Genomic DNA, 14298 nt, shown 5'->3' with positions numbered 1-14298 from the left:
CGTTATGCACAGAAATCAGAATTTATTGAACATCAAAAATTTCACACGGGGGAGGAGCCGTATTCCTGTGTGCAGGAAATCCTTTTCACAAAAGGACAGTCTTAGTGTACATCAGAGGTGTCACACAGGCGGGAAGGCATATTGCTGTACGTAGTGTGAAAAATGTTTAAGGAAGTCTGATGTTACTAGACATCCTATTAAATGCCATATGCAGGAGCAGTTGTTTCCCTGTTCTGAGCGCGGTAAATGTTATCTACGGAAATCAGAACTTTGTCATACATCAGAGATCTCACACAGGGGAAGAAGCCGATCTCCTGCCCTGAGTGTGGAAAATGTCTTGTCTTACCAAACATCAGGGAACCCACACAGCCCTGGAGGTGTATTAGTGTCCCGATAGCGGGAAATGTATTCTATATGGATCATATTTTGCCGTACAGCAGAGATCTCACACTGGGAAGAAGCACATCTTGATATACACCTCAGAAAACACGTGGCTGAATGCTCCTCTGATCTTTATCATGGAAGAAACACTTTATAAGGGAATCTGAGTTCACTAAAGACTCCAACTTTCTGTCTGGCTGCTATGAGAGAGAAGGAGGGGGGTCCCTGCTGGTTAGTTCTCTCTAGGAGAGAGAAGGAGGGGGTGTCACTGCTGTTTGGGTCCCTCTAGGAGAGAGAAGGAGGGGGTGTCACTGCTGGTTGGGTCCCTCTAAGTGAGAGGAGGGGGTGTCACTGCTGGTTGAGTCCCTCTAGGAGAGAGAAGAAGGGGGTGTCACTGCTGGTTGAGTCCCTCTAGGAGAGAGAAGAAGGGGGTGTCACTGCTGGTTGGGTCCCTCTAGGAGAGAGAAGGAGGGGGTGTCACTGCTGGTTGGATCCCTCTAGGAGAGAGAAGGAGGGGGTGTCACTGCTGGTTGGGTCCCTCTAGGAGAGAGAAGGAGGGGGTGTCACTGCTGGTTGGGTCCCTCTAGGAGAGAGAAGGAGGGGGTGTCACTGCTGGTTGGGTCCCTCTAGGAGAGAGAAGGAGGGGGTGTCACTGCTGGTTGGGTCCCTCTAGGAGAGAGAAGGAGGAGGTGTCACTGCTGGTTGGGTCCCTCTAGGAGAGAGAAGGAGGAGGTGTCACTGCTGGTTGGGTCCCTCTAGGAGAGAGAAGGAGGGGGTGTCACTGCTGTTTGGGTCCCTCTAGGAGAGAGGAGGAGGAGGTGTCATTGCTGGTTGAGTCTCTCTAGGAGAGAGAAGGAGGAGGTGTTACTATTAGTTGGGTCCCTCTAGGAGAGAGGAGGACGGGGTGTCACTGCTGGTTAGGTCCCCCTAGGAAAGAGAAGGAGGTGGTGTCACTGCTGGTTTGGGTCCCTCTAGGAGAGAGAAGGAGGGGGTGTCACTGCTGTTTGAGTCCCTCTAGGAGAGAGAAGAAGGGGGTGTCACTGCTGGTTGAGTCCCTCTAGGAGAGAGAAGGAGGAGGTGTCACTGCTGGTTGAGTCCCTCTAGGAGAGAGAAGGAGGAGGTGTCACTGCTGGTTGAGTCCCTCTAGGAGAGAGAAGGAGGGGGTGTCACTGCTGGTTGGGTCCCTCTAGGAGAGAGAAGGAGGGGGTGTCACTGCTGGTTGGGTCCCTCTAGGAGAGAGAAGGAGGAGGGGTCACTGCTGGTTGGGTCCCTCTAGGAGAGAGAAGGAGGGGGTGTCACTGCTGTTTGGGTCCCTCTAGGAGAGAGGAGGAGGAGGTGTCACTGCTGGTTGAGTCTCTCTAGGAGAGAGAAGGAGGAGGTGTCACTATTAGTTGGGTCCCTCTAGGAGAGAGGAGGAGGGGGTGTCACTGCTGGTTAGGTCCCCCTAGGAAAGAGAAGGAGGGGGTGTCACTGCTGGTTTGGGTCCCTCTAGGAGAGAGAAGGAGGGGGTGTCACTGCTGTTTGAGTCCCTCTTGGAGAGAGAAGGAGGGGGTGTCACTGCTGGTTGAGTCCCTCTAGCAATGTAGTCGATCTCCTCCCTGATCTTCAGCTAAAGCCTCAAAGGCATGTTGACCAGAGGAGTTAGATATTGGTCATGAAGGTAAGAGGAGATCAGACTACATGACAGGACTGACCATTTCAGTGCAGTAGTTATCAGCATGTACAAAGATCTTCCTTTGCCTGGAGAGAGACAAATTCTGGCTGAAAGTGGACAAGATTGTAAAATATTTTAATCTATGTGATAAAAATGCTAACGTTTTTCCATATTTTTAATGTAAAACAAATGAGGAATAAAAATGGCCATGCTTAAACTGATGATATTTTTTGGGCGTTTATTGATAATAGTCTGTCTTCGGATTTGTATGATAAAATGTCCTTTTCTTTTACTTTTATTTCTTTTTCTAACATTACGAGTATGGTCCATCCTGTAGGTTTTAGTCTTAATCTTGTGTTTTAGTAGTTTGGTTTTAGCGGCTTGTACTTGTTGGAACACCTGACTCTCCCCCTCCTCATAAATCTCACGATGTCTGTAGTAGACTCCAAGGGTAAGTCCATGAGTTCATAAACCCATCTATCATTCCTCCCGTAATTCCTCCTCCGCACCTTTACAACCTCCTACCACAAGACCATCTTTTTTCCTTACTTTCACATCTAACATAGAGAAACCGCCCTCCATCTTTTCTATGTCCCGTGTCCCTCTAAACAGGGATGAATACAACCAGCCCAGTCCTGCCTCCCGGAGCTGGCTTAATTTCAAAAAGAAAAAAGGAAGAACAACCTATGAGAATCACAAGAAGTCTCCACCCTGCGCCAATGATGTAAGAAGATAATCTCTAAGCACTGAGCTGCCAGCTAACAAATAATGACAATAAAAATAAAAGGGTGAATTGGATCAAAGGACCCAGACCACCAAGCGGCGCTGATAAATCATATATACATGGTAAATCTGGATGTGAATTATATTCCAAGGACACCCATGATATTAAATCCAAAAATAAAATACACAATAAATAGAATTTGCAGTATTGGGATAAATTATAGTAAAACAATGAATATGTCTATAAATGCTCTATAAACAAGTCCAATTAATAGGGGATGATCCTCAAGTGCACCATGTGAGGGAAATCCTATAAACGATATAAATAGTCCTTCACCACACCACGTGCAGCCTCTCCCAATGGTAACGCACTCACCAGAAATCAATGGGTAAAAGGCACATCATATCCTTTGAATGCAACCAAGACCTCAATGAACACCCCAGACTGGGTCTTCTTAGGCAGATAAAAGCAGTGATCCTGGAATAAGCAATTCTCTCCACACCATTCCTCTTCACTCCAGGAAGGGGGATAACCAGGATTCTTATCACAACTCTCCACCCAGAAACATCCGAAGTCAGTTCCAATTATAGGACATGCAACATATGTAAAGAGGGGAGGGAGCCACTCATAGTGTAGTACAATGATTACTTTATTACCCCATACAAGCCCCCCTTACACATTGCACTTACAGCAATATATTAAAACTGAAGCATCTATGACAAGCCTTTAAAACAGCTGGACCTGCATTACTTGTCCTCACTCAGTCACCGACCAGCAGTGGAACGGAGCGATGGATAGATGCAGCAGTCCAGGTGCTTGCCACGTAGTCACACCCTTACGCGTATCGTCATTGGACTTCTTCAGAGAGCGTTCAGCCTTCCTTATGGTCCAACTTTCACAGCCATAGGTTACCACTGGGAACACCATATAACTAAACAGTAATCAATTTTGCTGCAAAATCAAAGGTCCCAAAATTGCTCATCCTGAGCAATTTTATATTTCTCTCCCCCTTGGTGGGAGTGGAGATGACCCCATCTATACGGATATACAGTACATACACACACAGCACAAGGCCGTGTTCTCACTACGAGATGTTTCTTGGGGGCTGCAGTTCCTCTGAGCTCCACAAGATGGTGATCTCACTTCTACTCAGACAGGAAGTCTCTATGGAAGACAGGAAGTGATGTCAGCTACAGACAGGAAGTATGTAATGACAAAGACAGGAAGTTTGAGGCATGAGGTGAAATTGGAGGGAGAAGCGAGGAGACATTGCTGGAACTGGCAGCAGAAGAGGTAATAAGATATTATTTTATCATAGTTCTCATCGTTGTCTATTATTTGGAACCGAATTTCTCGGTCCGGTTTTTCACCTTTAAATGTCCCTCTTTTTCAGCCTGATGTACACACAGACAAATCAATATTCTCTTTATCTGCCCAAAGCATAGTTACATAGTCAGTGAGGCTGAAAAAAGACATCAGTCCATCCTGTTCAACCTATGATGTGTGTGTGTTTGCTGTTAACAGTACATTGTATACCCCTGTATGTTGTACATTGTATACTCCTGTATGTTGTGGTCTTTAAGGTGCCCATCTAGGCTTGTGACGGTATCAGATTTTCATGCTGCGATTAATTGATTAAGGTTTTGCCACGGTATACGGTATTATCACGGTATTCTATTATTAAATTTCCACCTCACTTCAATTTCATTGCTGAATTTAGGGGCTTTGGTTCACTTATGCACATTATTATATAGTCAGTCAGTCCAGACTCTGTGAACCAGGCCTAAAATAGGTCATCAAGCAGTGTCTGGCCTAACTGGTCCTGGCGCTCGGCTCCGATCCGATGGCCTGGTCATTAAGAGGGCAAATCCTTGTGGTCAAGATGTGGTTAAACCTGAAGGAGGTGTTGTTTATAAATTACTTTACTATTGCTTTAGGCCTGGTTCACATGTATGCGGGTTGGCGGTTCACATGTATGCGGGTTGGCGGTTCACATGTATGCGGGTTGGTGGTTCACATGTATGCGGGTTGGTGGTTCACATGTATGCGGGTTGGCGGTTCACATGTATGCGGGTTGGCGGTTCACATGTATGCGGGTTGGTGGTTCACATGTATGCGGGTTGGCGGTTCACATGTATGCGGGTTGGCGGTTCACATGTATGCGGGTTGGCGGCCCACATTTGCACAGGCATAGCAGACCATTGATTTGAACGGGCTGCTATGCCCTCATTTTCCGCAGAAAAAAGGTGCATGCAGCATTTTTTTAAAATTCAGTGGCCTTGAAATCCATCCTGCTTTTGCACCATGCGACTAACCTGCAGTTCCTGCTCTGGCAAGCTTTCTGCATTTTTTGTATACGTGGGCACGGCATTTAAAAACAGTTTGCGTGTGCAGCAACGGCAGGTAAGTCGCATGGTGCAAAAGAAGGATGGATTTCATTGCCACTGCATTTTTTTAAATTCTGCATGCACCTTTTTTCAGCTGAAAACGCAGGCATAGCAGCTCAAGCCCATTCACATCAATGGGCTGCTATGCCTGTGCAAATGTGGGCCGCCAACCCGCATACATGTGAACCAGGCCTAAAGCAATAGTAAAGTCATTAATAGATAAAAACACCGCTCCTCCTGCAGGTTTAACCACTTCTGGATCGCAAGGATTTGCCCCTTTAAAGACCAGGCCATCGGATCAGAGCGCCAGGACCAGTCATCACCAGGTAGGCCAGACACCGCTTGATGGCTATATAATAATGTAATGTGGGCTGCTATGCGTGTGTGTGTATATGTACATATATATATATATATATTAGAGCTGCACGATTCTGGCCAAAATGAGAATCACGATTTTTTAGCTTGGAATAAAGATCACGATTCTCTCACGATTCTCTGTGTAACAAAAAAAAAAATTAGGATAACTTTACTGTTACGTTTTTTTTTTTTTTTTTTTATTCATTAAAGTCTATTAATTGCGTTTGAAAGACTGCTGCGCAAATACAGTGTGACATAAAATATTACAACAATCGCCAATTTTTTCTGTAGGGTCTCTGCTAAAAAAATATATAAAATGTTTGGGGGTTCTAAGTACTTTTCTAGCAAAAAAAAAAAACTGATTTTAACTTGCAAGCAACAAGTGTCAGAAAAAGATCCAGTCTTTAAAGCGGAGTTCCACCCTCAGAATAATTTTTTTAACAAAAATAGCATATTAATATTAATACATCTCGCTTCACAAAACCGCTATTTGCATATTTATGAGTTGAACAGTGTATTTGTTTAGTGAAAATCTTACTTTTAAACCTGCTGCCTGTGCATTGTCATCTTTACTAAGGGCGTCTGAAACAGCAGTGTAAGACTTCCTGACCTTCTTCCTGATTGCTGTTCATTCTGGCTACCCAGAATGCAGCAGGAAATCCCGCACATGGGCAGTACTATGCTTTAGGCATAGTACAGGTTGCTATAGAAACGTTGGCTCAGGAGGAAGTTGCCACCCTCTATATCCCTTCCCCGCCTCCAGGAAGACACATGAGAGAGAGAGAGAGAGAGAGAGAGAGAGAGACAGAGAGAAACAGAGAGAAACATACTGCCAACTAGTACCTAGAAAACTCTTGTCTGGCTGATGGGGAACTTTACCCTCCAGCTGTTGCAGAACTACAAGTCCCATTATGCCTCTGCCTGTAGGAGTCATGCTTGTAACTGTCAGCCTTGCAATGCCTCATGGGACTTATAGTTCTGCAACAGCTGGAGGGCCGCCAGTTTGACGAAAATGGCACGCTGTTATGGGATCAGCACTTTGCACGGATGGACCGATGGATGCATGGCACGCTGTTATGGGGTCAGCACTTTGCACGGATGGACCGATGGATGCATGGCACGCTGTTATGGGGTCAGCACTTTGCACGGATGGACCGATGGATGCATGGCACGCTGTTATGGGGTCAGCACTTTGCATGCATGGACGGATGGATGCATGGCATGCTGTTATGGGATCAGCACTTTGCACGGATGGACCGATGGATGCATGGCACGCTGTTATGGGGTCAGCACTTTGCACGGATGGACCGATGGATGCATGGCACGCTGTTATGGGATCAGCACTTTGCACGGATGGACCGATGGATGCATGGCATGCTGTTATGGGATCAGCACTTTGCACGGATGGACCGATGGATGCATGGCACGCTGTTATGGGGTCAGCACTTTGCACGGATGGACCGATGGATGCATGGCACGCTGTTATGGGGTCAGCACTTTGCACGGATGGACCGATGGATGCATGGCACGCTGTTATGGGGTCAGCACTTTGCATGCATGGACGGATGGATGCATGGCACGCTGTTATGGGGTCAGCACTTTGCATGCATGGATGGATGGACGGATGGATGCATGGCACGCTGTTATGGGTCAGCACTTTGCATGCATGGACGGATGGATGCATGGCACGCTGTTATGGGGTCAGCACTTTGCATGCATGGATGGATGGACGGATGGATGCATGGCATGCTGTTATGGGGTCAGCACTTTGCATGCATGCATGGATGGACGGATGGATGCATGGCACGCTGTTATGGGGTCAGCACTGGGTCCCCCAGCACAACTCCCCAAATCACCCTCCTAGTACCCCCCTCCCCCAATTCCCCTGCTAGAAGAAATCTTATCCTGTCACCTCTCAAATTCCCCATCCCAGCACCCCCCCCCCCCCATGTCGGATTGTCCTGGGGGGGGGGGGGGGAATAAGAGAATTTGTACTAGCAGGGTGGGGAGAAGATGATTACTTCATGGTGGGATTGGTGACAGGATAAGATTTGTGCCCCCGAGTGCAGTTCTCCCTTTCTTCAAGCATCGCAGGCAGACCTCAGATACAGCGCGGCACATCCCTCTGTCATTCTCCTCTTCATATGTCAGAGCGGAGGAGGAGCAGAGGAGGAACCTAAGAGAGAAGCCGATTACTGAACTTTTGGCTTTGCACAGACAGCTGCCGAGGGAGAGATGCGGCTGCAGAAGGGGAGAAGATTGCGGCTCAGGAATGACACTGGATGTCAGATCATCGGGACTATACAGAGTTTGTTATCCCCTCTCCTCCCAGCAAACAATGTGGAAAGGGGGCGGGTAACAAACTCTGTATAGTCCCGATCTGACATCCAGTGTCCTTCCTGAGCCGCAATCTTCTCCCCTTCTGCTTCTGCAGCCGTATCTCTCCCTCGGCAGCTGTCTGTGCAAAGCTTTAGGAATCGGCTTCTCCTCCACTGCTCCTCCTCCGCTCTGACATAAGGTAAGGAGAAGCCGAAGGACGCCGCTACAGTGATAGGAGTGTGAAGCCTGGCAAGAAGAGAGAGAGGGAGCACATCCCGCTCTCTCCTGTCAGTGTAATCAGTGTCACAGAAACACTCCTTACAGCGCCCCCTCCACCTCCCATGCTGCAAACACCGCCGGGATAAGCTGAGCCGAGTTCAGGTCGGGTCACTGGTCTCTGACACCCCGTGAGATGTGGGGCTGTGCCGCTGCGGTACTATAATAAATAAAAAAGAGTGGGGCTGCTGTGAGTGAAGGCAGACTAGGAACAGCATCAACCCACTGCCATGACAACGGTCCTCGAGGCGTCATTTCCTGTTTTAAAAAACGCGAGATGAGGAGAGGCCGATTGCCTTCTGGGAGTTATTACACACAGCTCCCATGAAGCAATGCGAATCAGGAAATGACGACATCGGCCGCGGCCGAGGAGGGGGGGAGGAAGCAAGAAGGAGGAGGAAGTGAACTTTATAATGAAGTAAAAATAAGGTAGGAAACTCAAAAAAAAAAAAAAAAAATGCCCAATTGATCTTGAGAATGCACAGCCCGAACTAAAACTGCAAAGTTGTGAAACAGGGTGGAACTCCACTTTAAGAGGTTAAACTTCCTTTCTCCCTGGCAGAGGGAAGGAAAAAATACAATGTAATCATTTTTGTTTATAGTTAGGAGACTTAATGCTGAAAGGCATTAGCTGTGTGAGTGAATGAGTCATCCAGCTCACTGAAATGTATCAATTCACAAGTCAGGCAGACTTGACAGAGAAACTCGGTACCGTGGCTATGCAATACCGCGATATATCGAATTACCGAAAACCGGCATATGTCTATGCCCATCTAATAGTTTTTTGAAACTATCAATGCTCCCTGCTGATACGACTGCTTGTGGAAGAGAATTTCACATCCTTACTGCACTGAAAGTAAAGAACCCCTTACGTAGTTTAAGGTTAAACCGCTTTTCTTCTAGTTTTAGAGAGTGGCCACGTGTCTTATTCCCTTTATCTGAAAAGTTTGTTCCCTATGCTATGGTCTCCAGCACAGTATTTGTACATTGATAACATATCCCCCCTCAATCGTCTCTTCTCCAGAGAGAATAAGTTCAGTGCTTGTAGTCTTTCCTCATAGCTGATGTCCTCCATTCCCCTAATTATTTTTGTTGCCCTTCTCTGGACTCTTTCCAGTTCCAGCACATCCTTCCTGAGGACCGGTGCCCAGAACTGGACAGCATACTCCAGATGTGGCCGGACCAGAGTCTTGTAGAGTGAGAGAATAATCTCTTTATTTCTGGAGTGAATTCCCCCTTTTTTTTTTTTTTTTATACATCCCAGTATTCTGTTGGCTTTGCTTGCAGCGGCTTGGCATTGCATGCCACTGCCAAGCTTGTTGTCTACCAGTACCCCAAGGTCCTTTTCCATCTCAGATTCACCCAGAGGTTCCCCCCCTAGCGAGTTTTTCGCGTTCGTGTTTCTGACGCCCAAGTGCATTACTTTACATTTTTCAACATTAAACCTCATCTGCCATGTAGTTGCCCACCCCATTATTTTGTTCAGGTCTTCTTGTAAGGTTACCACGTCCTGCATATAAGTTATTGTCCTGCTTAGCTTAGTATCGTCCGCAAATACCGAGATTGTGCTGATATCCCCTCCTCAAGGTCATTTATGAATAAATTAAACAGGATTGGACCCAGCACAGATCCTTGGGGGACCCCACTTTCCACACCTGCCCAATCCGAGTACTCCCCATTTATCACCACCCTCTGGACTCACCCCTGGAGCTAGTTCTCTATCCAGGTACTCACCCTATGGTCCATACCTATGTACCTTAGTTTGTACAGTAACCATTTGTGGGGAACGGTGTCAAATGCCTTTGCAAAGTCCAGATATTCCACATCCACAGGCCTTCCCTCATCTAGATGGCAACTCACTTCATCGTAGAAGGTTAATAGATTTTTTTCATGAATCCATGCTGATTACTACTAATAATACCGTTTTCATTGCTAAAGTCTTGTATATAGTCCCTTATCACCCCCTGCAATATCTTGCAGACTACTGATGTTAGGCTGACCGGCCTTTAGTTACCCGGGATATATCTAAATATATAAGCCCTTTTTTAAATATTGGTACCACGATGGCTTTTTTCCAATCAGCTGGCACCATTCCTGTCTGTAGACTATCCGTAAAGATCAAGAATAATGGTCTGGCTATCACCTGGCTGAGTTCTTTAAAAACCCTCGGGTGTAAGCCATCCGGTCCCGATGATTTATTTATGTTAAGTTTCTCAATTTTAGTTCTAAGTCTATCTTCTGTTAGCCATGGGGGTACTTCCTGAGGTGTATTATTTAGTTTAGCATTACAAGCTGGGTTAGTGTAGCCCCCCAATGCTTTTGTGAAGACTGAAGAGAAGAATTTATTTAGCACTTTTGCATTCTCTCTGTCCTCTGTGGCCAGATGCCCTTCATTGTCTTTTATAGGGCCAATGTGTTCTGGCCTTGCTTTCTTACTATTTATATACTTAAAGAATATCTTGTTTTTTTTTTTTTCCGCTATATGTCTCTCGTGTTCTATTTTAGCCGCCTTGATTTCGCCTTTACATTTCTTATTGCACTCTTTGTAATGATGGAATGCTGCCAATGACCCCTTTGCCTTGTATTTTTTGAAGGCCTTTTAATATGCCTTTTTATGTTCGAGTTTAGCCACCCTGGGTTTATTTTTGCTCTTTTAAACTTATTCCCCTTTGGAATGCACTGGCTAATCCCTTTATTTAGTATGTTCTTGAAGCACTCCCATTTTCCTCCATGTTCTTTGTTCCCAGGGTTCTATCCCATTTTATATCACTCTCAGTATTTCTTCAAACTTTATATTATTTCACATATCGAACTGAAAATATAGAGTATGTAGCACTGCCCCGTAGAGGACTGCTGGATTGTTCACCTTGGGATCCCCCTGGGTTACCGATAGCAACTGCAGCATGCACAATTTAACTCTTTACAATCTGGCTCAGTCAATGATCAGTCCAGGGGGATGTATTTGTTTTTGTGGTTTTATTTAAATTAGGGATGGGAGAAGGGGAAGAGTGGGATACTCCAACTTGAACTATTCACATTAGATGAGGACTCCTGTCTGAAGATGCAGCCAGGCTGCTGATTCACCTTGCCACTTAGATGAATTTGGAATTAAGTCTCTATGTAGAGGACTTGTTAGGATGAATTATCTTCAGGATACACACCGAGTACCCCCTTTCACTCCACCTGATGACACCCGTCCTATACCGGGGTGGCCCCCTCTCAGATCAGGCCCCCTAGACACGATCCCCTGTACTCATGATACTGTTTTCTGAGGGTCTCCAGTGTCTCTACCCCTTCAGTCCGCTCTAATGGACCTCTTGGGTTCAGCTCCTTCCTTCCTGGTCCCCAGGCCGACTGCCTGTAACCACGTCCCACTGCTACAGAGGAGGAGGCAGCCGCCACCTTCCCTCTGGGACTCCGCTCACCAGTCAAAGACCCCACAGCACATGTGCTCCTTGCTTTTATATCACACCCCACAATGCCCCGAGACAATCAGTCTGTGCCAATCACTGGGGCTGTATCAAAGCCAGTGTATCCATTGGCCAGACTTCCTCCACTATCCAATATGCCTCCCTATTGGACCAGTGTGAAACACTCCCTAGTTAAGATAAATCACAGACTGAGCAGACCTAACTCACAGATCCTGCTGTCTGGTAGGCAGAAAGCAATATAGATTTACCTGCTGCTCCTCTGATAGGCAGACAGAGCCAAAAACCATACTCTCTCACTAGCACCTACCTAGGAGGGTGCTACACTTACCCACCGCCAAACTGAGCCATGTCCTCACTAGCGCCTACCCAGGAGGGTGCTACAACTATAAGCAAAACGATTTGACAAAACGTCAAATCCAAATAAAAGTGTTTCCCAGTAGTGGTAAATTCTTACCTCTCTGAGCGGAGCTCCAATGCCGGCTGAAGTTTTCTTCAGAAACCGACATTACTGGGGAGTGACGATCTCCTGGTTCTCCACAGAACTCAGTGGTTCCTCCCACTGATCTCCTCTTCAACACAGGACAGGTAATGGGACACGGTACAGGAATGAAAAACTCCAATGCCGGCTGAAGTCGTCTTTAGAAACCGACATTACTGGGGAGTGCCGATCTCCTGGTCCTCCACAGAGAACCGATTTTTATTATTCTTCTCCTATTGACTTCAATTGAATTAAGATGCAAACTTTAATGCAAATATTGTGAAACCAATACAGTCTAGAAAACTATCCACTATCCATTTACAGGGAAACCCGCATAGATCACCTGAATAAAGATGGAGGAAAATCTGAGTGACCTAACCGAAAGGATACTAAACCTCACTATGAACATCATCTGCCTGCTGACTGGAGAGGTGAGGAGGATTCTGGGAGGTCACATGACATCACTCTCATCTCTATTAATAAAACACAGACCTGACCCGAGAGGTGAGGAGGATTCTGGGATTTTAACATGATATTCCTATTGGTTCCCCATTATAGAAATTTTCTCTTCGGAAGTCAGGTGATCATATGATCATCGTATGTGACTACGTAAAACCTGAGAGACACAACATGCAGAAGATTCTAGAAGTCACCAAGAAGATGATGGAGCTGCTGACAGGAGAGGTGAGCGGTGCTGGGAATTCTGGGACATTATCCAGTAACAGACAAGGGATGTGTCTGGATGGTGACTGTATCATTGTGTGTGTCAGGTTCCTATAAGGTGTCAGGATGTCACTGTCTATTTCTCCATGTAGGAGTGGGAGTATTTAGAAGGACACAAGGATCTCTACAAGGACGTCATGATGGAGAATCAGCCGCCCCTCACATCACCGGGTAAGAGGAGACTTTATTGTAAAGGAGAGAGCAGTACGGAGGCTCCACCTAGATCCTCCATCATCTGATAAACACATAGAAACAATGTATTCAGTCAGTGTGTGTGTTTCCTACAGATAGATCCAGTAATGGGAACCCACCAGAGAGATGTCCCCGTCCTCTGTATTCCCGGGATTCCACACAGGAAGGTCACACCATCCCTCACCATCACCAGGTAGATGAATAACAGTTATTGGTAGTTATGATTTAAGCACAAGCTTGTTTGTTACAATGAATGTTTTATTATATATTCAGAGTGGAAACCTCGGGGATAGTAATATTGTTGTTAAAGAAGAGTATAAAAAGGCCGATGAGGAGTATGGTGTGATGAAGGAGCTTTCAGAAGGACACAAGGATATTATGGATACACCCAGTAACAGAAGCCCACCAGAGAGATGTCCCCGTCCTCTGTATTCCCGGGATTCCACACAGGAAGGTCACATCATCCCTCACCATCATCAGGTAGATGAGGAACAATCACTGATAGTATCATTAGGATCTGTACATTATCTGCATTGTTACCATTGATGTCATTTTTTTTCTATTTTCAGAGTGGAAACCTGAGCTTTCCTGATGTTCTAGAAGAGATAAAAGAGGAGTATGATGAGGATGGAGTGATGGAGGAGTCAGGGTTTTTCAAATACTTGTTTCAAACCAACATGGTGGAGTCATTCTGTATTATGAACCCACCAGAGAGATGTCCCCATCCTCTGTATTCCCAGGATTCCACACAGGAAGATCACAACTACGCAAGACTTTCACAGGTAGATGATGGAATGATATTAGGCAGTTATGATTTATACACAAGCATGTTTCCTACAATGAATGTTGTAGAAGAATCCAGACCATTCATTGTATGCTTAGAAGTAATCATCCAAGTCTATCAAACCCATATATGTGGCGGAAATAGTTTTCATTTCAGGATATACAGTATATATTTATACCATTTTGATCATTAATGCAAAGAAGCTGATTAACATATGACACACCCCTAATTATTAATGGCCAAACCCACTTACCTCACCCTCTGGATCTCCAAAACTCTACATTTCCAGAATACAGTCTCAATTTTTAGACATAACCGGTTTATTTGGAGCAAGATAACCCAGAGCCTCTCTTACTAGTTCCCACATAAGAAACTTTACCTTTCACTCATCCAATTATTCTCCTTTGTTGACTCCCAACAAGACTGGAGAACCTGAGGGCAACAAACCCTGACCACCAGGCCTCTGGCCCTGACTGTTGGATTCGGAAGATTCCCCAACAATGTTGGAAAACCTGGGGGCAATAAGTCCATGACCACCAGGCCTGTAGCCCTGACTGTTGGGTTCAGAAGATTCCCCAACAATGTTGGAAAA

The 14298-nt window shown here is 45.9% G+C and overlaps 3 protein-coding genes across 3 annotated transcripts in view; all 3 read left to right on the top strand.

Annotated features, from left to right (window-relative positions):
- Positions 1 to 14298, top strand: part of LOC309562622 (uncharacterized protein) — a gene marked incomplete at its 3' end in the record, with an annotated part of 500517 nt that overhangs the window by 116204 nt on the left and 370015 nt on the right. The gene's annotated exons all lie outside the window — the stretch shown is intronic.
- The window catches only part of LOC309562687 (uncharacterized protein), a 148408-nt gene that overhangs the window by 100362 nt on the left and 33748 nt on the right, over positions 1 to 14298 (top strand). The window lies entirely within an intron of this gene.
- The window catches only part of LOC309563947 (uncharacterized protein), a gene marked incomplete at both ends in the record, with an annotated part of 43039 nt that overhangs the window by 25949 nt on the left and 2792 nt on the right, over positions 1 to 14298 (top strand).

This window comes from Pelophylax lessonae (genome assembly GCF_965119305.1).
Source record: "Pelophylax lessonae genome assembly, chromosome: 9".
In the NCBI taxonomy this organism is placed as follows: domain Eukaryota; kingdom Metazoa; phylum Chordata; class Amphibia; order Anura; family Ranidae; genus Pelophylax; species Pelophylax lessonae.
The sequence above is the reverse complement of the archived record's forward strand: the minus strand, read 5'-3'. Positions and strand labels throughout refer to the sequence as shown.